This window comes from Mobula hypostoma, chromosome 11 (genome assembly GCF_963921235.1).
Source record: "Mobula hypostoma chromosome 11, sMobHyp1.1, whole genome shotgun sequence".
Lineage (NCBI taxonomy): Eukaryota > Metazoa > Chordata > Chondrichthyes > Myliobatiformes > Myliobatidae > Mobula > Mobula hypostoma.
In genome coordinates, this window is record NC_086107.1 from 80,061,338 (window position 1) to 80,087,537 (window position 26,200).

The 26,200-nt window shown below is 44.8% G+C and overlaps 1 protein-coding gene and 1 non-coding gene across 3 annotated transcripts in view; both read right to left on the reverse strand.

Moving 5' to 3' along the window:
* LOC134353859 (somatostatin receptor type 5-like) overlaps nucleotides 1-26,200 on the reverse strand; it is a 73,676-nt gene that overhangs the window by 33,231 nt on the left and 14,245 nt on the right. The window lies entirely within an intron of this gene.
* On the reverse strand, nucleotides 3,689-3,813 carry LOC134354431 (U8 small nucleolar RNA). The gene has a single exon (XR_010019792.1). It is a non-coding gene; the product is annotated as a U8 small nucleolar RNA (small nucleolar RNA).

A 26,200-nucleotide genomic window follows, 5' to 3' on the forward strand; every position in this document is an offset into this window, starting at 1 on the left:
AGAGAAACAAGATGGTGGGTAGATAGAACTGTGATGTTGTGGCCATTACAGAGACTTGGATGTCTCAGGGGCAGGAATGGCTGCTCAGTGTGCCAGGCTTTAGATGTTTCAAAAAGGACAGGGAGGGAGGTAAAAGAGGTGGGGTGTGGCATTGTTAATTAAGGATAGTATATGGCTACAGAAAAGGAGGAAGTCATGGAGGGATTGTGGGTGGAAGTCAGAAACAGGAAGGGGGCAATTACTCTTCTGGATGTTTTTTATAGACCCCCTCCCCAATAGTAATAGGGATATCGAGGAGCAGATAGGGAGGCAGATTCTGGAAGGGTGCATTAATAAGAGGGTTGTTGTGATGGAAGATTTTAACTTTCCTAATGCTGATAGCTTCTCTTTAGTGTAAAGGGTTTAGATGGGGTGGATTTTGTCAGGTGTGTTCGGGAAGGTTTCCTGACGCAATGCGTAGATAAGCCAACTAGAAGAGAGGCTGTACTTGATCTGATATTGGGAAATGAACCTGATCAGGTGTCAGACCTTCTGGTGGGAGAGCATTTTGGAGGTAGTGATAACAACTCTATCTCCTTTACCATGACACTAGAGAGGGATAGCAGAAGACAATATGATAGGGGGAAATATGATGCTATTAGGCAGGAACTTGGGAGCAGATGTTCTGAGGGAAAAGCACGACAGAAATGTGGCAAGTGTTCAGGGAGTTCTGCAAAGGTGTGTTCCATTGAGGCAGGGAAAGGATGGTAGGGTAAAAGAACCATGGTATACAAAGGATGTGGAAAATCTAGTTCAGAAGAAAAGAAAAGCTTATGAAAGGTTCAAGAAACTATTAGAAACTAGGTACTGTTAGTGCTCTAGAAAATTACAACAGTGCCAGGAAGAAGCTCAAGAATGAAATTAGGAGAGCTAGAAGGGACCATGAGAAGGCCTTGATGAGCAGGATTAAGGAAGACATCAAGGCATTCTTCAAGGTGACTTGCAGCGGACTGAAAAGCTTGAGCATGTAGATATTAAGAAAGAGGATGTGCTGGAGCTTTCGGAAAGCATCAAATTGGATAGGTCGCAGTGACCGGATGGGATGTACCCCAGGCTACTGTAGGAGGTGAGGGAGGAGATTGCTGAGCCTCTGGCAATGATCTTTGCATTATCAATGGGGACAGGAGAGGTTCCGGAGAATTGGAGGGTTGTGGATATTGTTCCCTTACTCAAGAAAGGGAGTAGAGATAGCCCAGGAAATTATAGACCAGTGAGTTTTACTTCAGTGGTTGGGAAGTTGATGGAGAAGATACTGAGAGACAGGATTTATGAACATTCGGAGAAGTATAATATGATTAAGAACAGTCAGCATGGCTCTGTCAAGGGCAGGTCGTGCCTTACGAGCCTGATAGAATTTTTTGAGGATATGACTAAACACAGTGATGAAGGAAGAGTAGTAAATGTAGTGTATATGGATTTCAGCAAGGCATTTGATAAGGTACCCCATGCAAGACTTATTGAGAAAGTAAGGAGGTATGGGATCCAAGGGGACATTGCTTTGTGGATCCAGAACTGGCTTGCCCATAGAAGGCAAAGTGTGGTTGTAGACGGGTCATATTCTGCTTGGAGGTTGGTGACCAGAGGTGTGCCTCAGAGATCTGTTCTGGGACCCTTACTCTTCATGATTTTTATTAATGTCCTGGATGAGGGAGTGGAGGGATGGGTCGGTAAGTTTGCTGATGTTTGGTAAGGTTGGGGGTGTTGTGGGTAGTGTAGAGGGCTGTCAGAGGTTGCAGCAGGACATTGATAGGATGCAAAACTGGGCTGAGAATTGGCAGATGGACTTCAACCCAGATAAGTGTGAGGTGGTTCATTTTGGTAGGTCAAATATGATGGCAGAATATAGTATTAATGGTAAGACTCTTGGCATTGTGGAGGATCAGAGGGATCTTGGGGTCCGAGTCCATAGGACGCTCAAAGCAGTTGCGCAGGTTGACTCTGTGGTTAAGAAGGCATACGGTGTATTGGCCTTCATCAATTGTGGAATTGAATTTAGGAGCCGAGAGGTAATGTTGCAGCTATATAGGACCCTGGTCAGACCCCACTTGGAGTACTGTGCTCAGTTCTGGTTGCCTCACTACAGGAAGGACGTGGAAACCACAGAAAGGGTGCAGAGGAGATTTACAAGGATGTTGCCTAGATTGGGGAGCATGCCTTATGAAAACAGGTTGAGTGAACTCGGCCTTTTTTTATTGGAGCGACGGAGGTTGAGAGGTGACCTGATAGAGGTGGATAAGTTGATGAGAGGCATTGATCGTGTGGATGGTCAGAGGCTTTTTCCCAGGGTTGAAATGGCTGCCACAAGAGGGCACAGGTTTAAGATTCGTGGGAGTAGGTACAGAGGAAGATGTCAGGGGTAAGTTTTTTACGCAGAGAGTGGTGAGTGCGTGGAATGGGCTGCCGGCAACGGTGGTGGAGGCGGATATGATAGGGTCTTTTAAGAGACTTTTGGATAGGTACATGGAGCTTAGAAAAATAGAGGGCTATGGGTAACCCTTGTAATTTCTAAGGTAGGGACATGTTCGGCACAACTTTGTGGGCCAAAGGGCCTGTATTGTGCTGTAGGTTTTCTATGTTTTAAAGTATGTGAAGAGCAAGAGGATGAGCCATGTGAGAATAGGACCAATCAGGAGTGAGAGTGGAAACATGTGCATGGAGCAGAAGGAGGTAGCAGAGAGAATTAATGAATACTTTGCTTCAGTATTCACCATAGGAAAGGACCTTGGCAATTGTGGAGATAACCTCCAGTGGACTAAAACACTTGAGCGTATAGACATTAAGAAAGAGGATGTGCTGGAGCTTTTGATAGGTATTAAGTTAGATAAGTCACCGGGACTGGATGAGATAAACCCCAGGCTACTGTAGGAAGTAAGGGAGGAGATTGCTGAACTTCTGGCAATGAGTACCAGAGAATTGAAAGGTTGCAAATGTTGTTCCCTTGTTCAAGAAAGGGAGTAGAGATAACCCAGGAAATTACAGTATAGACAAGTGAGTCTCACTTCAGTGGTGGGCAAATTGTTGAAGAAGATCCTGAGAGGCAGGATTTGCGAGCATTTGGAGAGACAGTATAGCGCAATTCTCATAAACACAAGAGATCCTGCAGACACTGCAAACCTTGAGCAACACACACAAAATTCTGGAGGAATTCAGCAGGGCAGGCAACATCTTTCAGATTTCCTATTCAGATTCATTTACACATGTATATCAAAACATGAAGTGAAATGTACTAACAACCAACAAACACCTCCAAGGTAAAAGTCGCTGCACGTTCCAAGGCTGACGTAGAATGCCCACAATCGTCCGCTGAACAAGACAGAACACAACCAAAAAAAAAGCTCATTTCCTTCTTCCCACCCACGCACAGTTCTGCATTCCCAGGATAGGCTTCCAGGAGGGAATAGCAGAGTTCCTGCATCCATTTTATTTGCGTTAAACATAAACAGATAACGTGGTAGCATTATGACTGCCGCTATCCAGCACTACTTTCATTTTTGACAGAAACTGCTAATAGCGCACATAACGGCCCAATGACAGCTGTTTCTCCTCCCCCACTACTCTAACAGAGCTCAGATATTAAAATGTCTTACGCCTAGTGCCAGCAGCTCGTCATTGCACACTACAGTTAACATTATGGAGAAGATTGCTAGCAGTCAGAATGGTCCTGAGGGGTTGTCGGACCCCCAGGGTGGGAGCTAGTTAATCACAGGCTCATACTTCACCATTCATCATTTCTGCTGCAAAAAAGCAACAGGTAAGGATGTACCTCACTGATAATACCAATGGACTAGCGGCGGATCAATACCAACAACTAGCCACACACATTTAAGTCACAGTATTCAGGGTAGAAACTATACCGTCTACCGTTCACTGTACTGATTTTTCACATACATGGACAAAAGTCGATTCAAAATTTTTCCAAAGCTAATGGTTATAAACCGTTTGCTTTATTTTCCCATAATGCATTGCAGATTAGACTGCATCAAACAAATCAGGGTCCACGGGAGGAGCAAACTCATTTAAACGGTTTTTTCACCTTTGATCTTACGAGTTGTCGCAGGGATTCCCGAAAGTCGGCTAGTTGGCAGCGGGAGTGGCTGAGTTGGCTTGACTGGAAGCTGGCTGTGTTTTGCTTGATGCGTGAGTGTGTTTTGGAACCTGTTGAGGGAAAGAGAGTGGGGAAGGAACGGAAATTGCTGGGAGGTGGTCGTGTGGGTCTGGTAATGGCGGACAAGATAAGAGGCGGGATTGAGGGAAAGAAAGTGGAGAAGGAGCGGGATAGAGACTTGGGACCAGAGGTAGGCAGCTGGGGAGAGGTGGATTATTGTGAAGGGAGAAATAAAGGGAATGAGGAGGTAGTGAGGGGTCGGATGAATAAAAACCAAGACAAAGGGAATAAAAGAATAAGAAATGATAGTGGAGAGAGCTCTGAAAGTGAGGAAGATGAACAAGCTCAGAGAGGAGGTGTTGTCATAATTAGGTTTAATGAGAAGGCTCAGGGACATATGAAGAAAATTAACCCGTTTGTGCTAACAACAACTCTGACAAATAAGATAGGGGAAATAGTATTTGCAAAAGTCCGTAATGATGGCGACTTATTGGTAAGATGTGCGAATGAGGAACAACTTGAGAAAGCACTCAAGCTAAAAGAGATAGGAAAATGCAAGGTGGAATACACTGGGAGGGTGGGAGCACAAAACAGTGGTTGTAAAGGAGTGATCACGGGGATACCAATGAGTATAAATATGGAGGAGATAAAGAGGAATATCAAAGGAGGGAAAGTAATGAATGTTTAAAGACTGAAAACAACAAAGGAGGGAGTGAAAAAGGAAAGTGAATCTGTATTGATTGAATTTGAAGAAGAAAGAGTGCCAAGGAAGGTGTTCCTGGGTTTCATGAGTTACCCAGTAAGGGTGTATGTGCCAAAGCCATTGAGGTGCTATAATTGTCAAAGGTTTGGACACGTGGCTAAAAACTAAAAGGCAGAGGAGATGTGCTAGATGTGGGGGTGATCATGAATATGGAAAGTGCGGAACAGGAGTTCAACCAAAATGCTGCAATTGTGGAGGAGCTCATAATGTTGCATATAGTGGGTGTGAGGTTGTGAGAGGGGAGACTAAAATTCAAGAAATAAGAGTGAAAAGAAAGATCATGTCAAGAGAACAGAATAATGTTCCTAATGAACAGGGAGAAATAGGGATATGAGAGATGCAACAAAGAACAAATGACAGGATTTATGTAGACAAAAAGGCTCTAGTAACATTCATTGCAGGAGTGATTAATAGTACTGCTGATGTAAAGTCAAAAAGTGACAAAATTCAGCTGGTGGTAAAAGCAGCAGTAAACCATTTAGGGTTAGTAGGGCTGACATGGGAGGAAGTGAGGGAGAACCTCAGTAATCAGTCAAGCCAGGAAGTGTCATGTGTTGGTTAATACTAATTATAGTGATTCTTTTACAATGGAATGCAAGGAGCTTACTGGCCAATAGCCAGGAATTCAAGCACTTTATTAAAGAAATGGTTGTAAAACCGGATGTAGTGTGTATTCAGGAAACTTGGTTGAAACCAACTTTAGACTTTGTGGTATATGGGTATACAATGATAAGGAAAGATAGAAATCTAGGGGGAGGAGGGGGTTGTGCTATGTTAATCAAGCAAGGTATACCATATAGGGTACTGGAAAAAGGAGATGATCAGGAATACATAGTGGTGGAAGTGTGGGAGAGAGGGGAGGTAGTGGTTATAATTAACTACTACAATCCATGTAAAAGGTTGGATTTGGACAGCCTATTAAAGATACAAGGACAAAACAGACATAAAGTAGTGTGGTGTGCAGATTTCAATGCTCATAGCACAATATGGGGGGATCGGATTACAGATCCAAATGGAAAGGTAATTGAAGATTTGATGGAAGAAAGGGATTTGGTGTGTATGAATGATGGTAGCGGCACAAGGATAGATATAACAACAGGAACTGAGTCAGTGTTAGATGTTACGTTAGTGTCTAATACCTTGGCTGGCATTAGTAACTGGGGAGTTTGGACTGCTTCAACAGTAGGCAGTGATCACTACCCAGTTTTGTGTTCAGTGGGTGAAAGAGTTGAAGTAAGACCAGGTGGCGGAACCCCAAAGTAGGTGTTTGAAAAAGCTGATTGGGGCAAGTTCCAGAAGTTGAGTGAAGAAGGGTTGACAAAGATTGATATTTCTGGAAATGTAGATGAATTAAACAGTCAGGTGACTTCAGCAATTATCATGGCAGCAGAAGGATCTATACCTAGGAGTAAAAATAGGATGAATAGAAAACTGGTACCATGGTGGACAGAGGAATGTTGTCAGGCTGTAAAAAAACAGAAATAGAGCATTCAGGCTAGTTAAAAGAACCCATAATATGCAGCATTTGGTTCAATATAAGAAAGCATAGGCAGTGGTGAGAAGAACTATACATCAAGCTAAACAGCAAGTTGGAGGAGTTTTTGCGACAAGGTAGGAAGAACAACACCTGTGGGAGAGATATGGGGAATGATTAAGAGGATGGGAGGAGATAGAAGGGAATGGGAATATTCAGTAATGATATCTGAGGAGGAAACTGCAGTCTCCAGTAGGGATAAGGCTGAGGTCATGGCCAAGTCATTTGTACTGATACATAGTTCAGAAAATTTGTCTGAAGAAGGGAAAGAATAATGAGCCAACACCCAGGTGTGTTAAGCAGGAGGGAAGGAACAGATGATATAATTGATTGATCCATTTACATTAGCAGAAATGGTGAGAGCAATAAAGAGATCGAGACCAACCTCCCCAGGGAAAGATCTGATGTGCTCTGTGATGCTAAAAAATCTAGGAGAAGGAGCGCTGTTGAAGTTGCTGCATTTTTATAACAGCGTGTGGGAGGAGGGAAGATTACCAAGTGCATGGAAAGAAGCAGTAGTAATTCCAATAAGGAAGCCTGGCAAGGATCTGTCAAAACCCACTAGCTACAGACCAATTGCATTAACATCAAGTATATGTAAGATAATGGAAAGGATGATAACAGAAAGGTTATCATATGAGCTTGAGAAAAGGGGAATGCTGGCAAGTTATCAGAGTGGTTTTGGAAAGGGAAGGAATTCCATGGACTCAGTGATTATGTTAGAGACTGAAATAAGGAAGGCCCAGGCAAATAGAGAGTCAGTAGTGGCAGTGTTCTTTGACATTGAAAAAGCCTATGATATGATGTGGAAGGAAGGATTATTAATTAAACTGCACAAGATGGGGGTTGGTGGGAGAGTTTTTAATTGGATTAAAGATTTTTTGTTTGGTAGAAAAATTCAAGATCGGATTGGATCAGAATTATCAAAACAGTACATAGTGGAAAATGGCACACCTCAGGGTAGTGTGATTAGCCCATTACTTTTCATGATTATGATCAATGATATCTTCACAAAGGTACCAGTGGATATAGGTAGGTCACTGTTTGCGGATGATGGGGCCTTGTGGAAAAGAGGCAGGAACATGGACCATATAATCAGGAAACTACAAGAAGCAATTGATGAAGTGGTGGAGTGGGGTTATGATTGGGGATGTAGATTTTCAGTAGACAAAACTCAAACTGTATTTTTTTACCAGGAAAAGGGTTGAGGTAGGGAAGAAGTTAAAGATGTATGGGGTTGAATTAGAAAGGGTTGCATCATTTAAATTTCTGGGAGTTATATTTGATTCACGATTAACATGGGCAGACCATATCAGGAAAGTTGAGGAGAAATGTAAAAAAGTAATAAATGTGATGAGATGTTTGACTGGTAGGGAATGGGGAGCAAGTTGTTCAGCTTTGAAGAGAATGTATGTGGCTTTAGTAAGATCTGTATTGGATTATGGGAATATAGTATATGGATCAGCAGCTAGGTCTCTTATAAGGAAACTGGATGTGATTCAGGCTCAGGCCTTGAGAGTGTGCAGTGGGGCTTTTAAAACGTCACCTACAGGTAGAAATGGGAATAATGCCTTTGGAACTAAGAAGGATGCAACTGATGGCAAACTACTGGGCTAACTTGCAGGGGCACAATGATTCTCACCCTACTAAAGGAGTGTTGCAGGAGTGCTGGGAAAATAGGAGGTTTCAGAGGGATACCTTTAGTCGGGTAGGGAATGATATCGCGAAAGAATGTGGAGTATTTGATCTGAGGATAAGTCCTTCAGTAGTTTATCCGGTTGTAGCTCCATGGAAGCTTGTATGGCCTGACATAGACTGGCATTTGTTAGAGGTAAAAAGGAAAGAAAGATATAAAACAGATTTAGTAAATGCATTTAACTGTCATGTGATGGAAAAGTATAGTGATTATACTCACATTTATACGGATGGTGCGAAGGAACCTGAAACAGGAGTGACAGGATTTGGGGTGGTAATACCAGCAAAAGAAATTGGAATCAGCAGAAGAACATCTAATAAGTTAGGGGTGTTTACAGTGGAGATGCTGGCAGTGTTGGTTGCGTTGCAATGGGTGCAGAAAGCCAGACAAGCCAAAGCATTGATATGTTCAGATTCATCCTCAGTTCTAGCAAGTTTAAGGTCTTTTCACACAAACAGTCGGCAAGATGTACTTTATGAAGTCCTCCAGTTAGTTACAAGAATTGCAAATCAGGGAAGTCAGGTAACATTTCTATGGGTTCCAGCACATGTAGGGGTGAAGGGGAATGAGAGAGTGGATGAGTTGGCAAAGAGGGCGTTAAAGAAAGAAAATGTGGAAATGCACATTAGTATCAGTAAAGCAGAGGTTAGGTGTGTAATCTGGGAAAAAGTCAACCGAATGTGGCAAGAAAGATGGGACAGGGAGGGGAAAGGGAGGCATTTATATCAAATACAAAAGAGTGTTGCAGTTACTAGGGTAGGTAATGGAAACAGAAGAGAGGAAATTGTGTGGACTAGGTTAAGGCTGGGGCACTGTGCATTAAACAAAACATTGAAAATGATAGGGAAACACCAGACAGGATTGTGTGAGGAATGTCAGGAAGGGGAGTCAGTAGAACATGTAGTTCTGAGTTGCAGGAAGTATGGGATACAGAGAGAGATGATGAGAAATAAATTAAGGGAGTTGGGGATGCAGGAAATCACATTAAAAGGGTTGCTGGGCATGGGTGAGAGAGCACAAGTCCGGGTATTTTGAGCGTTTTTAAGGGGTACAGGGGTTTTTTATAGAATATGACGAATAAACTGGTCAAAGATGGGAGGGTGAAGTGTAGGATTGTGTGTGTGTGTGTGTGTGTGTGTGTGTGTGTGAGATTGGGTGAAGGGATTTAGAATGTATGTCTAGTGCACATTCTGGAGCAGAGGGTGGCGATAATGCACCATTAAGCTGGATGCCAACTGCCGTAAAACAAGATACAGACAGACAGATCTTACGAGTTTTCCAGCGTCTATCATTTTATTGTAATTGATTGCTCGTGCCAAGGTCGACCAGATGGGAAACTAGTACACATTATGGATTCGTTTGCTTTAGAGCTAGAAGGAGATTTACTTTTCAAAATTAAATAGAACAAAACTAAGTTTTTATTTATGAATTCGAAGTGGTTTATTATTGTCACATGAACTGAGATAGTGAAAAGCTTGTCTTGCATGCTGTTCAGACAAATAAATCAATAAGGTAGATTAATGACTGAATGCACAATAACCTTAAAAAGTTTGAAGTAAATTTAATATCAGAGTACATATATGTCACCATATACAACCCTGAGTTTCATTTTCTCCTGATGGTTGAGGGATAATAACTGCTCCTGAACCTGGTGGTGCGAGTCCCGAGTCTCCTGTACTTCGTGATGGAGGCTGCGATAATGGCAGTGGTCATTCGTCTTGTAAAGACACTTCCCGGAAGAAAGCGATAGCAAACCACTGCTGTAGAAAAATTTCCCAGGAACAATTATGAACATGGTTAGAGAGTAACTGAGTGAAGGGGTCTTCTCCATAGGCAACAATCCCTCGCTCAGTAGACAGATGGAAGACCATGATTGCCCACGTCATACAACATGTGATGAAGATGGCTAAGAAGATTTTTCATCTTGGAAAAGTGTGAAGTGATTCACTTTGGAAGGTCAAATTTGAAGGCAGAAGACAGGATTCTTAACAGTTTGGAAGAATAGAGAGATCTTGGGGTCCACGTGCATAGATCCCTCAACGTTGCTGCACAAGTTGATAGGGTGTGTGCCCTACATTATTCAGAGGATTGAATCCATGTGCCACGAGGAAATGTTTATACAATCCTGGTTAAACTACACTTGGAGTATTGTGTTCAGATCTGGTCACCTCATTATAGGAAGGATGTGGAAGCTTTAGAGAGGGTGCAGAGGAGATTTAGTGAACATGTCTAATGAGGATGGGTTGAGGGAGCTGGGGCTTTTCTCTCTGGAGCAACGGAGGGCGAGAAGTGACTGATAAAGTGTACAAGATGATATGAGACATAGATCTAGTGGATAGCCGCAAAACTTTCCCTGGGCGAGAGGTCGTTCGTTGGTGATGTAGCACGAGGTTTAAAAAGAGCTTGGGTACTTTTTGGCTTCTTTCTCCTCTAGCAATCAGTGCGAGAGGTAATTCAGTTGATGATACAGCACAAGGCTCAATAAGAGCTCGGGTACTTTTTGGATTTTCTCTCATCTGGTGGCAATCAGCATGAGAGGTCGTTCGTTTATGATGCAGCATGAGGTTTAAAAAGAGCTCGGGTCATTTTCGGCTTTTTCTCAGTGGGCAGCAATCAGCTCGGGTCAATAAAAAGAAAGGAGTTTGAAGCAGAGCAGCCATTAGTGGAGGAGGAGGAGATGGTGGCACGACGCACCACTTCGGTGGTGATGTCTGTTATTTGTCAAGTAGGGGACCGTGCACAATTCTGATTCGATGGAGACAGACGTGAGAGTATGGAGGAACATCTGGAAAACTTCTGAAATGCCCACTTGGCTGCCGCTGTTACTGTGTAGTCCGGACTCTTGGAGGAGAAGGCCCCAAATCCTCAGCTTTGCTTGTTTCGGTGGCCGGGCGAGGTTGAAGGCACTCGGCAGAGGATGGCACTTAGGAGGCTGTATCGGAGGGGCTGGTCAGAGGCTCGAAGTTTTCAGACGGACAGACTCAGTGTCGGCTGTGGTCGGGTGCATTGTTTTGCACTGCTGTAACTATATGTTATAATTATGTGGTTCTGTCAGTGTTAGTCTGGTTTGTCCTGTTGTTCTGTGATATCACTCTGGAGGAACATTGTATCATTTCATAATGCATGCATGCATTTCTAAATGACAATAAACGAGGACTGAGTGTTCTCATAATCTAATCTAATTATTGGAGTGGGGCGTTGCTAGAGTGGTCTGGCTTTGACTCAACATGCTTTGGTTCAATAGGCTTGGGCAAGCAAAGGTGGAGGTTCTAAGTAAGTAAGTAAGTAAGTGAGAGAGATTCTAGTAAGTTTTTTTGGTTAGTACACAGCTAGTGCACTGAGAATGAGTCCAGAGTTAGTGCACTATGTTCCTTGTGAGAGCTGTGGGAAATCTGTGAGTCTCCCTGATAACTGCATCAAGCTGCAGCTCCTGAGAGATCGTGTGAAGCTCAGTTACCTTCAGCTGATACGGGACAATGAGGAGGTGATAGACAGGAGCTACTGGGAGGTAGTTACCCCAAGGTTGCAGGAGGCAGGTCCCTGGGTGAGTGTCAGTAGAGGGAAAGGGAGTAGGCAACCATTGTAGAGTACCTTTCAGTAATAAGTATACCTCTTGGTATATCGTTGGTGGAGGGGACAACCTAACAGGAGAACCTGGCACTGAGTCAGGCTCTGTTACTCAGAAGGGAAGGGGGAAGAAGAGGAGGGCGGTAGAGATGGGGGATTCCAGAATTTGAGGAACTGAAAGATTCTGTGGACATGAAAAAGACACCCAGATGGTTGATGCCTCCCAGGTGCCTGGGTCAGGGATGTCTTGGATCGGGTCCACGGCATTCTAAAGGGGAAGGGTGAACAGCCTGAAGTCATCATACATATTGGTACCAATTATATAGGTAGGAAAAGGGAGGAGGTCCTGAAGAGAGAATATAGGGAGTTAGGCAGAAAGCTGAAAAGTTGGACCTCCAGTGTAGTAACCTCTGGATTTCTACCTGTACCACGTGTCAGTGAGGGTAAGAATAGGATGACTTGGCAGATGAATGTTTGGCTGAAGAATTGGTCCGGGGGCAGGGTTTCAGATTTCAGGATCATTGGGAAGGTATGACCTGTACAGAAAGGACAGGGTACACCTGAACCTGAGGGGTCCAATATCCTTGTGGACAAGTTTGCTAGACCAGTTGGAGAGGGTTTAAACTAATTTGGCAAGGGATGTGAACAGGGGTGATAGGGCTAAGGGTGGGGCATTTGGTGTACAACTAGATGCAGTGTGTAGTGAGACTGTGAGCAAGGACAGGTAGATGATTGGGCAAAATTGCAATCAGTAGGAAGAGTTAAAGTGTAACAGGCAGGCAAAACCAAAAAGGGTAATGAATACATGACTGAAGGTGTTATATTTGAATGCACGCAGTATACAGAATAAGGAGATGATCTTGTAGCAGTTACAGATTGGCACGAATGACGTTGTGGGCATTTCTGAGTCATGGCTATAAGATGATCATAGTTGGGAGCTTAATATTGAAAGGTACACCTTGTATCGAAAGGATGGGCAGGTAGGCCGGGGGTGGGGTAGCTCTATCGGTAAAAAAGGGGTGGCATAAGATCAGGATGATATAAAATCCTTGTGGGTTGAGTTAAGAAACTGCAGGGGTAAAATTATCCTGAGGGGAATTAAATACATCATCCAAACAGTAAGCAGGGTGTGGGCTGAAAATGACAACCGGGCACAGGAAAGGCGTGTGAATATAGGAAGGAGGGCACAAAAAGCAAATGAAAACGGGCACGGGAAAGGCGTGTGAACATATGAAAGAGGACACAAAAAGCATTTTTCAGATAAATAAGGAGTAAATGAGAGACGAGAGTGGATATTGGACTGCTGCAAAATTACGCTGGAGAGATGGTAATCAGGGACATGGTGGAGGAACTGAATAAATATTTTGCATCTGTCTTCACTGTGGAAGACACAAGTATAATGCCAGAAATGTGAAAGTGTCAGGGGACAGAAGTGAGTGTTGTTGCTATTACTAAGGAGAAGGTGGCTGTGAAGCTGAAAAGTTTGAAGGTAGATAGTCTCTAGGGCCAGATGGACTATGCCCCAAGATTCTGAAAGAAGTGGCTGAAGAGATTGTGGAGGCATTAGTAATGATCTTTCAAGATTCAGTAGATTCTGGAATGGTTCCGGATGACTAGAAAATTGCAAATGTCACTCCACTGTTCAAGAAGGGACAGAGGCAGAAGAAAAGAAATCATAGGCCAGTTAGCGTGATGTCAGTGGTTGGAAAGATGTTGGAGTCTATTATTAAGGATGGGGTTTCAGACTACTTGGAGGCACATGATAAAATAGGCCAAAGTCAGCATGGTTTCTAAAGGGGCAATCTTGCTGAACAAATCTGCTGGAGTTCTTTGAGGAAATAACAGGCAGGATTGTCAAAGGAGAGTCAGTGGATCTTGGTTATTTGGATTTTCAGAAGGCCTTTGACAAGGTATCACACATGAGGTTGCTTAACAAGTTAAGATTCCATGGTATTACAGAAATAGATAAAAGATTGGCTGATTGGGAGGAGACAAAGAGTGGGAGTGAAGGGACCTTTTCCGGTTGGTCTCTGGTGACTAGTGGTGTTCCACAGGGGTCACTGGTAGGACTACTTCTTTTCACATTGTATGTCAATTATTTGGATAAAAGAATTGATGGGTTTGTGGCCAAGTGTGTGGATGATATGAAGATAGGTGGAAGGACAAGTAGTGTTAAGGAAGCAGGGTATCTGCAGAAACATTTAGACAGATTGGGGGAATGAGTAAAGAACTGGTAGATGGAATATAATGTAGGGAAGTGCATGGTCATGTACTTTAATAAAGGCATGGACAATTTTGTAAAGAGGGAGAAAATTCAAAAAATCAGAGGTGCAGAGGGACTTGGGAGTCCTCATGCAGGGTTCCCTAAAGGTTAACTTTAGGTTGGGTCAACAGTGAAGAAGGCAAATGCAGTGTTAGTATCCATTTCAAGAAGACTAGAATACAAAAGCAAGGGTGTAATTCTGAGGCTTAGTCAGATCACACTTGAAATACCATGAGCAGTTTTGGGCCCCTTATCTAAGATGGCATTGGAGAGGGTCCGGAGGAAGTTCATGAGAATGATCCCAGGAATGAAAGGGTTAACGTATGAGGAGTGTTTGATGGCTCTAGGCCTTTACTGATTGGAGCTTAGAAGAATGGGGGGGGGGGAATCTCATTGAAACCTATCGAATATTGAAAGGTCTGAATAGAGTGGATGTGGAAAGGATGTTTCCTACAGTGGGGAAGTCTAGGACCAGCAGGCACAGCCTCAGAATTGAGGGACATCCATTTAGAACATAGGTGAGAAAAATTTTCTTTAGGCATTGGGTGGTGAATCTGTGGAATTCTGCTGTAGATGGTTGTGCAGGCCAATTCAGTGGGTATATTTAAGGTGAGGTTGATAGGTTTTTGATTAATCAGCACATCAAAGATTACGAGGAGAAGGCAGGAGAACTGGGTTGATAAGGATAATAAATCAGCCATGATGGAATGTTGGAACAGACTCGATAGGCTGAATGGCCTAATTCTGCTCCTAGGTCTTACTGTATTAATTTTAATATGAATGGAGGGAAGTATAGATGGAATGCCAGAGGCAAGTTATTTTACACAAGAGATGGTGGAATGCCCTGCTAGGGATGGTGGTAGAGGCAGATACATTAGGACCATTTTTAAAAACTCTTAGATTGGCACATGGATGATAGAAAAATGGAGGGCTGTGTGGGTGGTTTAGGGTTAGATTGATCTTTGAGTGGGTTAAAAGGGTAGCAGAACATCATGGGCTGAAGGGCCTGTTGCTGTTGTTGTTCAGCCATTCAGTCGAGTCCGACTCTTGGTGACCTCATAGACACCAAGCCTGCACACCAAGCCTTCTTGTTGGAAACTGCCTCTCTAAGATCCCCCAAGGTCATACACATTGTCTGAGTATTATCTATCCATTGTAGCCTCTGTCATCCTCTCCTTCTTTTACCTTCTGTTTGACCTAACATGAGAGTCTGCTCCAAGGAATCCTGCCGCCTTATGATGTGGCCAAAACATTTGAGCTTTTGTCTCATAATCAAGCCTCCTAGTGAGTAATCTGGCTGTATTTCTTCATGTATTGACTTGCTGGATCTTCTTGCTGTCGAATGAACTCATAACACTTTCCTCCAACATCCAAGTTCGAAGGCATTAACTCTTTTGTGTTCAGCCTTACAACCATACATCACAACTGGAAATACCATAGACTTGACTAAACGGATCTTCATAGTCAATGCTATGTCTCTGCTCTTCAGTATTTTATCTAGATTTGCCATTGCTGCCTCCCTAGAAGTAAGCTTCGTTTAATTTCTTGGCTGCAGTTACCATCTATAGAAATCTTTGAACCGAGGAAGACACCTAATGGATAAAAGTAACCAGAGAAACATAGAAAATAGGTGCAGGAGTAGGCCATTCGGCCCTTCGAGCCTGCACCGCCATTTATTATGATCATGGCTGATCATCCAACTCGGAACCCTGCACCAGCCTTCCCTCCATACCCTCTGATCCCCCTAGCCACAAGGGCCATATCTAACTCCCTCTTAAATATAGCCAATGAACTGGCCTCAACTGTTTCCTGTGGCAGAGAATTCCACAGATTCACCACTCTCTGTGTGAAGAAGTTTTTCCTAATCTCGGTCCTAAAAGGCTTCCCCTTTATCCTCAAACTGTGGCCCCTTGTTCTGGACTTCCCCAAAATCGGGAACAATCTTCCTGAATCTAGCCTGTCCAATCCCTTTAGGATTTTATACATTTCAATCAGATCCCCCCTCAATCCTCTAAATTCCAACGAGTACAAGCCCAGTTCATCCAGTCTTTCTTCATATGAAAGTCCTGCCATCCCAGGAATCAATCTGGTGAACCTTCTTTGTACTCCCTCTATGGCAAGGATGTCTTTCCTCAGATTAGGGGACCAAAACTGCACACAATACTCCAGGTGTGGTCTCACCAAGGCCTTGTACAACTGCAGTAGTACCTCCCTGCTCCTGTACTCGAATCCTCTCGCTATAAATGCCAGCATACCATTCGCCTTTTTCACCGCCTGCTGTACCTGCATGCCCACTTTCAATGACTGGTGTATAATGACACCCAGGTCTCGTTGCACCTCCCCTTTTCCTAATCGGCCACCATTCAGATAATAATCTGTTTTCCTATTTTTGCCACCAAAGTGGATAACTTCACATTTATCCACATTAAATTGCATCTGCCATGAATTTGCCCACTCACCCAACCTATCCAAGTCACCCTGCATCCTCTTAGCATCCTCCTCACTGCTAACACTGCCACCCAGCTTCGTGTCATCCGCAAACTTGGAGATGCTGCATTTAATTCCCTCATCCAAGTCATTAATATATATTGTAAACAACTGGGGTCCCAGCACTGAGCCTTGCGGTACCCCACTAGTCACCGCCTGCCATTCTGAAAAGGTCCCGTTTATTCCCACTCTTTGCTTCCTGTCTGCTAACCAATTCTCCATCCACATCAATACCTTACCCCCAATACCATGTGCTTTATGTTTGCACACTAATCTCTTGTGTGGGACCTTGTCAAAAGCCTTTTGAAAATCCAAATATACCACATCCACTGGTTCTCCCCTATCCACTCTACTGGTTACATCCTCAAAAAATTCTATGAGATTCGTCAGACATGATTTTCCTTTCACAAATCCATGCTGACTTTGTCCGATGATTTCACCGCTTTCCAAATGTGCTGTTATCACATCTTTGATAACTGACTCCAGCAGTTTCCCCACCACCGACATTAGGCTAACCGGTCTATAATTCCCCGGTTTCTCTCTCCCTCCTTTTTTAAAAAGTGGGGTTACATTAGCCACCCTCCAATCCTCAGGAACTATTCCAGAATCTAACGAGTTTTGAAAAATTATCACTAATGCATCCACTATTTCTTGGGCTACTTCCTTAAGCACTCTAGGATGCAGACCATCTGGCCCTGGGGATTTATCTGCCTTCAATCCCTTCAATTTACCTAACACCACTTCCCTACTAACATGTATTTCGCTCAGTTCCTCCATCTCACTGGACCCTCTGTCCCCTGCTATTTCTGGAAGATTATTTATGTCCTCCTTAGTGAAGACAGAACCAAAGTAATTATTCAATTGGTCTGCCATGTCCTTGCTCCCCATAATCAATTCAACTGTTTCTGTCTGTAGGGGACCTACATTTGTCTTTACCAGTCTTTTCCTTTTTACATATCTATAAAAGCTTTTACAGTCAGTTTTTATGTTCCCTGCCAGTTTTCTCTCATAATCTTTTTGCCCCTTCCTAATTAAGCCCTTTGTCCTCCTCTGCTGAACTCTGAATTTCTCCCAGTCCTCAGGTGAGCCACTTTCTCTGGCTAATTTGTATGCTTCTTCTTTGGAATTGATACTATCCCTAATTTCTCATGTCAGCCACGGGTGCACTACCTTCCTTGATTTATTCTTTTGCCAAACTGGGATGAACAATTGTTGTAGTTCATCCATGCAACCTTTAAATGCTTGCCATTGCATATCCACCGTCAATCCTTTAAGTGTTATTTGCCAGTCTATCTTAGCTAATTCATGTCTCATACCTTCAAAGTTACCCCTCTTTAAGTTCAGAACCTTTGTTTCTGAATTAACTATGTCACTCTCCATCTTAATGAAGAATTCCACCATATTATGGTCACTCTTACCCAAGGGGCCTCTCACGACAAGATTGCTAATTAACCCTTCCTCGTTGCTCAAAACCCAGTCCAGAATAGCCTGCTCTCTAGTTGGTTCCTCGACATGTTGGTTCAAAAAACCATCCCGCATACATTCCAAGAAATCCTCTTCCTCAGCACCTTTACCAATTTGGTTCACCCAGTCTACATGTAGATTGAAGTCACCCATTATAAGTACTTCACAGCGATTGCGCAACCACCAACTGCGACTCCAGCCTTGAACTCCAGGCCGGGTCTTTATGTGCTGCTGTTGTGACTCCCGTCTCCCCTTCCCCCACCACCACTCCGCAGCCCCGTCTTACTCAGATCCCACCGTCAACTCCTGGGCCCTCAGAGGCTCCATCTTCCTCTCACCCCAACCCTCCCCTCTCCACTGACACCCCCAGCCTCCCCCTCCCCCCTCTGATCCCAGCTCTCAAGATTCCAGCCTTGAACTCCAGGCCGGATCTTTATGTGCTGCTGTTGTGACTCCCGTCTCCCCTTCCCCCACCAATACTCTGCAATCCCGTCTCCCTCAGATCCCACCGTCAGCTCCTGGGCCCTCAGAGGCTCCATCTTCCTCTCACCCCAACCCTCCCCTCTCCACTGACGCACCCAGCCTCCCCCCTCCCCCCTCGAATCCCAGCTCTCATCTGTGCCAGGTCTTTACCATCCCCTCCAACCTTCAACTGTCGGAGGCAGAACGCTCTGTTCTCAGTAAGGGCCTCACCTTTGTCCCCCTTCGCCCACACCTCAGTGAGTTCCGTGTTCGCCATGATGCGGAACTTTTCTTCCGCCGTCTCCGTCTCCGAGCCTACTTCTTCGGCAAGGACTCTTCCACCCCCACCGATGACTCCTTCTCCCGTCTTCAACCCTCCTCTTCTTCATGGACACCCCGCTCTGGTCTTCTGCCTGCTCTGGATCTCTTTATTGCCAACTGCCGACGGGACATCAACCGTCTCGACTTCACCGCACCTTGTCCCCATTCCAACCTCACTCCTTCGGAACGCTCTGCTCTCAACTCCCTCCGCACTAATCCTAACCTTATTATTAAACCCGCTGATAAGGGGGGTGCTGTTGTAGTCTGGCGTACTGACCTCTACCTTGCCGAGGCACAGCGACAACTCGCGGATACCTCCTCTTATTTACCCCTCGATCGTGACCCCACTAAGGAGCACCAGGCCATTGTCTCCCACACAATCACCGACTTTATCCGCTCAGGGGATCTCCCATCCACTGCTACCAACCTTATAGTTCCCACACCCCGCACTTCCCGTTTCTAACTCCTACCCAAGATCCACAAACCTGCCTGTCCTGGCCGACCTATTGTCTCAGCTTGCTCCTGCCCCACCGAACTCGTTTCTGCATACCTCGACACTGTTTTATCACCCCTTGTTCAATCCCTTCCGACCTATGTTCGTGACACTTCTCACGCTCTTAAACTTTTCGATGATTTTAAGTTCCCTGGCCCCCACCGCTTTATTTTCACCATGGATGTCCAGTCCTTATGTACTTCCATCCCCCATCAGGAAGGTCTCAAAGCTCTACGCTTCTTTTTGGATTCCAGACCTAATCAGTTCCCCTCTACCACCACTCTGCTCCGTCTAGCGGAATTAGTCCTTACTCTTAATAATTTCTCCTTTTGCTCCTCCCATTTCCTCCAAACTAAAGGTGTAGCTATGGGCACCCGTATGGGTCCTAGCTATGCCTGCTTTTTTGTTGGGTTTGTGGAACAATCTATGTTCCGTGCCTATTCTGGTATCTGTCCCCCACTTTTCCTTCGCTACATCGACGACTGCATTGGCGCTGCTTCCTGCACGCATGCAGAACTCGTTGACTTTATTAACTTTGCCTCCAACTTTCACCCTGCCCTCAAGTTTACCTGGTCCATTTCCGACACCTCCCTCCCCTTTCTAGATCTTTCTGTCTCTGTCTCTGTCTCTGGAGACAGCTTATCCACTGATGTCTACTATAAGCCTACTGACTCTCACAGCTATCTGGACTATTCCTCTTCTCACCCTGTCTCTTGCAAAAACGCCATCCCCTTCTCGCAATTCCTCCGTCTCCGCCGCATCTGCTCTCAGGATGAGGCTTTTCATTCTAGGACGAGGGAGATGTCTTCATTTTTTAAAGAAAGGGGCTTCCCTTCCTCCACTATCAACTCTGCTCTTAAACGCATCTCCCCCATTTCACGTACATCTGCTCTCACTCCATCCTCCCACCACCCCACTAGGAATAGGGTTCCCTTGGTCCTCACCTACCACCCCACCAGCCTCCGGGTCCAACATATAATTCTCCGTAACTTCCACCACCTCCAACGGGATCCCACCACTAAGCACATCTTTCCCTCCCCCCCCTCTCTGCATTCCGCAGGGATCGCTCCCTGCACAACTCCCTTATCCATTCGTCCCCCCCATCCCTCCCCACTGATCTCCCTCCTGGCACTTATCCGTGTAAGCGGAATAAGTGCTACACATGCCCTTACACTTCCTCCCTTACCACCATTCAGGGCCCCAAACAGTCCTTCCAGGTGAGGCATCACTTCACCTGTGAGTCGACTGGGGTGATATACTGCGTCCGGTGCTCCCGATGTGGACTTTTATATATTGGTGAGACCCGACGCAGACTGGGAGACCGCTTTGCTGAACATCTACGCTCTGTCCGCCAGAGAAAGCAGGATCTCCCAGTGGCCACACATTTTAATTCCACATCCCATTCCCATTCTGACATGTCTATCCACGGCCTCCTCTACTGTAAAGATGAAGCCACACTCAGGTTGGAGGAACAACACCTTATATTCCGTCTGGGTAGCCTCCAACCGGATGGCATGAACATTGACTTCTCTAACTTCCGCTAAGGCCCCACCTCCCCCTCGTACCCCATCTGTTACTCATTTTTATGCACACATTCTTTCTCTCACTCTCCTTTTTCTCCCTCTGTCCCTCTGAATATACCTCTTGCCCATCCTCTGGGTCACCCCCCCCCCTGTCTTTCTTCCCGGACCTCCTGTCCCATGATCCTCTCGTATCCCCTTTTGCCTATCACCTGTCCAGCTCTCGGCTCTATCCCTCCCCCTCCTGTCTTCTCCTATCAGTTTGCATCTCCCCCTCCCCCTCCAGCTTTCAAATCCCTTACTCACTCTTCCTTCAGTTAGTCCTGACGAAGGGTCTCGGCCTGAAACGTCGACTGCGCCTCTTCCTATAGATGCTGCTTGGCCTGCTGCGTTCACCAGCAACTTTGATGTATGTTGCTTGAATTTCCAGCATCTGCAGAATTCCTGTTGTTTGCATTATAACTACTGTACCTTTATTGCACACATTTCTAATTTCCTGTTTAATACCATCTCCGACCTCACTACTACTGTTAGGTGGCCTGTACACAACTCCCACCAGCGTCTTCTGCCCCTTAGTGTTACGCAGCTCTACCCATATCGATTCCACATCTTCCCGAAGGCCAGTATTGTGATGCAATGTGCATGTAATAAAGTGTAGCATGTAGACACTAAGGTGCAAGATCATAACAAGGTAGATTGTGAGGTCAGGAGTCCATCTTATCATTCCAGCCCTCTCGCAGTGGGATAGAAGCTGTTCTTGAACCTGTTGGTATGTGCTTTTGTATCTTCTGCCCAATGGGCGAAGGGAGAAGAGAGAAGTAGGTCATTTTTGAGTGTGACGATGGTTCATCGTACCTCCAACACGCTTTCCAGCAAATAGTTTTAGACCTCACTACCCTTTATCAGTGGCAGCATGACCAGGTCCTCTGGACAATTGCTGAGACAATCTGCAGCACCCTTAACATCTACTGGAAAACAAGTCCGGTCAAGAATACCATCTGCTTTGTCAAAGAGGGTGAAAGACCAACAGAACACCAGAAAGCAACCGGGTTGCTCTTCACTGCACAGGACTGGAAGCTGAAAGCAGACCTGGGAAAACAGCTGCAGTTTCCTCCCCACATCACAGAGACTACAATGTGGCCTGACATTGTGTTGTGGTCCAACTCACTGAAGCACGTTCTTATGCTTGAACTTACTGTGCCGTGGGAAGAATGCATGGAGGAGGCCTACAAGCGGAAGAGAGCCAAGTATGATGATCTGAAGAACAACTGCCAAAGAAGAGGCTGGAGAGCAAAGTGTTGGCCCGTGGAGGTCGGGTGTCATGGCTTTGCAGGCCAGTCACTCTACAAAGTATACATTGCACTTGGAATCATGGGAGAGAGAAGAAGGAGAGCCATTTCTACCACCATAGATGCAGCAGAGAAAGCGTCAAGATGGCTCTGGATGAAGACGGCAGATCCATGGGTTGCTGCTAGGGCACAGGCAGGGGTCTGATCAACCCCAGTCGGGTCGCCTGGGCGAGGCTGGGGTCTGATCAACCCCAGTCGGGTCGCCTGGGCGAGGCCGGGGTCTGATCAACCCCGGTGGGGTCACCTGGCACAGTCCGGAGTCTGATTAACCCTGGTCAGGTTGCCTGGGCGAGGGTGTATGATGTTGAAAGACCCAAAACATCTGACGACCCCAGGTAACATCACTAATGATGTGCCCTATCTTAGCATCATGCAGATGTTTCTATAAGAAGAAGAAAGATGTGAGAAATGTTTCATCATCCAATGTCATCCGCCTTCCAATGACTTAAAACTGAGGTTTTATAACGCACTGGTCAGACCACATTTTTGGAATACTGTGAGCAGTTTTGGGCCCCTTATCTAAGAAAGGATGTGCTGGCATTGGAGAGGGCCTGGGGGAGGTTCATGAGAGTGATCCCAGGAATGAAGGGGTTAATGTATGAGGAGCGTTTGATGGCTCTGAGCCTGTATTCGCTGGAGTTTAGAGGAATGAGACGGGGAAGCCTCTCATTAAAACGTATCAGATATTAAAATGCCTTGATAGAGTAGATGTGGAGAAGATGCTTCTAAAAGTAAGACAGTCTTTGACCAGAGGCACAGCCTCAGAATACAAGGATGTTCCATTAGAATAGAGATGATGAGGAATTTATTTAGCCGGAAGTTGGTGAATCTGTGGAACTTACTGTTACAGATGGCTGTGGAGATCAATTCATTGGGTATATTTAAAGTGGAGTTTGATAGATTCTTGGTAAGGGCTTCAAAGGTTACAGGCAGAAGGCATGAGAATGGGGTTGAGAGGGAAAATTAATCAGCCTAATGGAATGGTGGAGCAGACTCGATGAGCCGAATGGCTGAATTCTGCTCCTATATCTTATCGTCTTTTGGGTCAGGCAGCATCTGCAGGGAAATGGACATCAGTGATCAGGGTTCAATTCCTGCCACCGCCTGTAAGGAGTTTGTACATATTCCCCGTGACCACGTGGGTTTCCTCTGGGTGCTCTGGTTTCCTCCCACATTCCATAGGCATGCGTGTTAGAGTTACTAAGTTGTGGGCATGCTACATTGGTGCCGAAAGCATAGTGTCCCTGGAACATCCTCGGAATGTGTTGATAGTTGACACAAATTACACATTTCACTGTATGTTTCAAAGTTCATTTGATGATTAAAGCTAATCTTTATCTTTACCTGTAAAACTGTTGTCTACCAATAAATACTGGCTGTCTATTCCATCTATGTTTCTCATAACCTTATAAACTTCTGCCAGTTCTCCCCTTGGCCTCTGCTACTCCAGAGAAACAACCCACATGGTGATGGGAGCTGCATTGTTGTCACACTCTCAATACTCAACAATCAGGAAACAGTGCGCTTTGGTCTCACTTCACTGGAAGACTGAAAATGTTTTACACTCAGTTAATTGTGTTTTAATTGAAGCATTCCTACTGTGCCGACACAGGTAAAGAGAAAACAAACTTTGCAAGCTGCTGTAAATATTAAATCCAAGTTCAAAGTTCAAGGTAAAGTCATTGTCCATGTATGCATTATGTCACCATATACTACCAGGATTCATCTTCTTGTCAGCACTCACACTGGAACAGAGAAATACAATGGAGTCAGTGAAAAACTGCACACAAAAACTGACAACCAAAGTGCAATTGAAGAGAAACTGTGCAAATACAAAAAATTATTAATTAATAAATAGATAGATAAGTAAGCTACTGAGAAGATGAGTTGTAGAGTTAAGTGAGTTGATAGGTTGCAGAATCAGTTCAGTGTTGCGGTGAGTGAAGTTGTCCTGGCTGATTCAGCAGCCTGATGGTTAAAGGGTAATAACTGTTCCTGAACTTGCTGCTATGGGCCTAAAGCTGTACCTCCTTCCCAAGGGCAGGAGCGAGAAGAGAACATAGACTACATGGTGGGGGCCCTTGATGATGGATGCTGCTTTCTGGTGGCAGTGCTCCCTGTGGATATGCTCAATGGTGGGGAAGGCCTTACCTGTGATAGACTGGGCTATATGCGGTAAGAGTCAGACAAACTGCTGTTCCTTGAGGGGTGAAGATCACCAGAGTACCAAGAGTTATCTTTGCTCTCAGTCAGTAAGGCATCTTGTGTTCATGTTGTGTCTATGGGTCAGCAAAAGTCTTAACAAACTTCTATAGTGGCACAGTGGAGTGGATACCAACTGATTGCATCATGGCCTGGTATAGAAACACCAATATCCAGGACAGAAAGTGGCAGATAGAGTCCAGTCCATCACAGGCAAAGCCCTCTCCACCATTGATAGTATATACATTGGGCGCTGCCACAAGAAAGCAGCATCCATCTTCAAGGACTCCTACCATTCAGGCTCTGCTCTCTTCTCGCTACTAACCATTGGGAAGGAAGTACAGAAGCTGAAGGTCCTACACCATCAGGTTCAGGAACAGTTATTAATCTGCAGCCGTCGGGCTTCTGAACCAGTTTGGAGACTTTCGCTCACCACAACTCTGAATTATACAGTATCTGTGACTTCAGATTCACGTTCGAGGACTCTTTGCAACTTGTACTCAGTATTATTTTTGTTTTATTTGCATTTGTCTTCTTTTGCACATTGGTTGTTTGTCAATCTTTGTTTATGTATGGTTTTTCTTAGATTCTATTGTATTTCTATAATTTACCTGTAAATACCTGCAAGAAAATGAATCTCAAGGTAGTATATAGTAACATGCTGTAAATGTACTTTGATGACACATTTATTTTGAACGTGGAACTTTGAGCGTTTGATTTTGGTTTAACATGTGTTTGAAAGACTGCACCTCCGAAACGGCAGCAATCGGCCAGTACAGCATGTGGGAGGAAACCAAAACACCCCAGAGGCAACCCTCACAGGCAGAACATACAGGCAGAGCGGGAGTTGAACCTGGACTACTCGTGCTGTAAGGCGTTACACTACGCTACTGTATCATTCTTGGGCTTACACTTTGTGGGTGGTGTTGCAGTCCCTTTGGTAACAGCCTCGGGAAGCATTGTGATGTGAGAGGAGCCACATTAATGCTCGTGGTTGTCGGAGGAACCCCAGGGTACTCTGTGTTAATGTAACACAGTCCTGCCATTATGCCAGCCTTCCGTCTCTCATCTCACATAGAACATCATAACATCTGCTCAATAACAGCGAAGATCAAGGATTCCAGCCTAGCATTTGCTCTGATTGTGAAACTAATATCGCCCACCTTTACACAGAGCCGTTGACATTTGGAAGAGTTGAGGGTGATGTCACTGCCCTTCAGGGATTTTTGTCTGTGTGGTTAAATACAGATGTAAGTGGTCTATATGCTTAAATGAGAATTATGGTTAAAATATGTGCCTGGGACTTATACGGTGAGTGGTAGAGCACTGAGGAGTGTGGTAGAACAGAGGGATCTGGGAATACAGACACATGATTCATTGAAAATAGTGTCTCAAGTAGATAGGGTCACAAAGAGAGCTTTGACACATTGGTCTTCAAATATCAAAGCACTGAGTACAAGAGTTGGGATGTTACCTTGTATAACATATTGGTGAGACCAAATTTGGAGTATTGTGTATAGTTCCGGTCACCTACCTACAGGAAAGACATCAATAAAATTGAATGTCTACTGAGAAAATTCACAAGGGTGTTGCTGGGACTCGAGGAGCTGAGTGATAGGGAGAGGCTGAAGAAGTTTGGACTTCATTCGCTGGAGACTAGGAGAATAAGGGAAGACTTGGTAGACGTATATACAGTTATGAGTGGTATAGACAGGGTTAATGTAAACAGGAGTTTTCCACAGAGGTTGAGTGAAATTATAACTAGGGGTCATAGGTTAAGGGTGAAAGATGAAATATGTAAGGTAAACTTCTTCACTCAGAGGACAGTGGGATGAGCTGAAGTGGTGGATGGAGGTTCAATTGCAACAGGCTTTTATTTTCTGTGCTGTGTGTTTTGTAACATCACCGAAACTTGTTCAGTCATTTCCTTGGGGG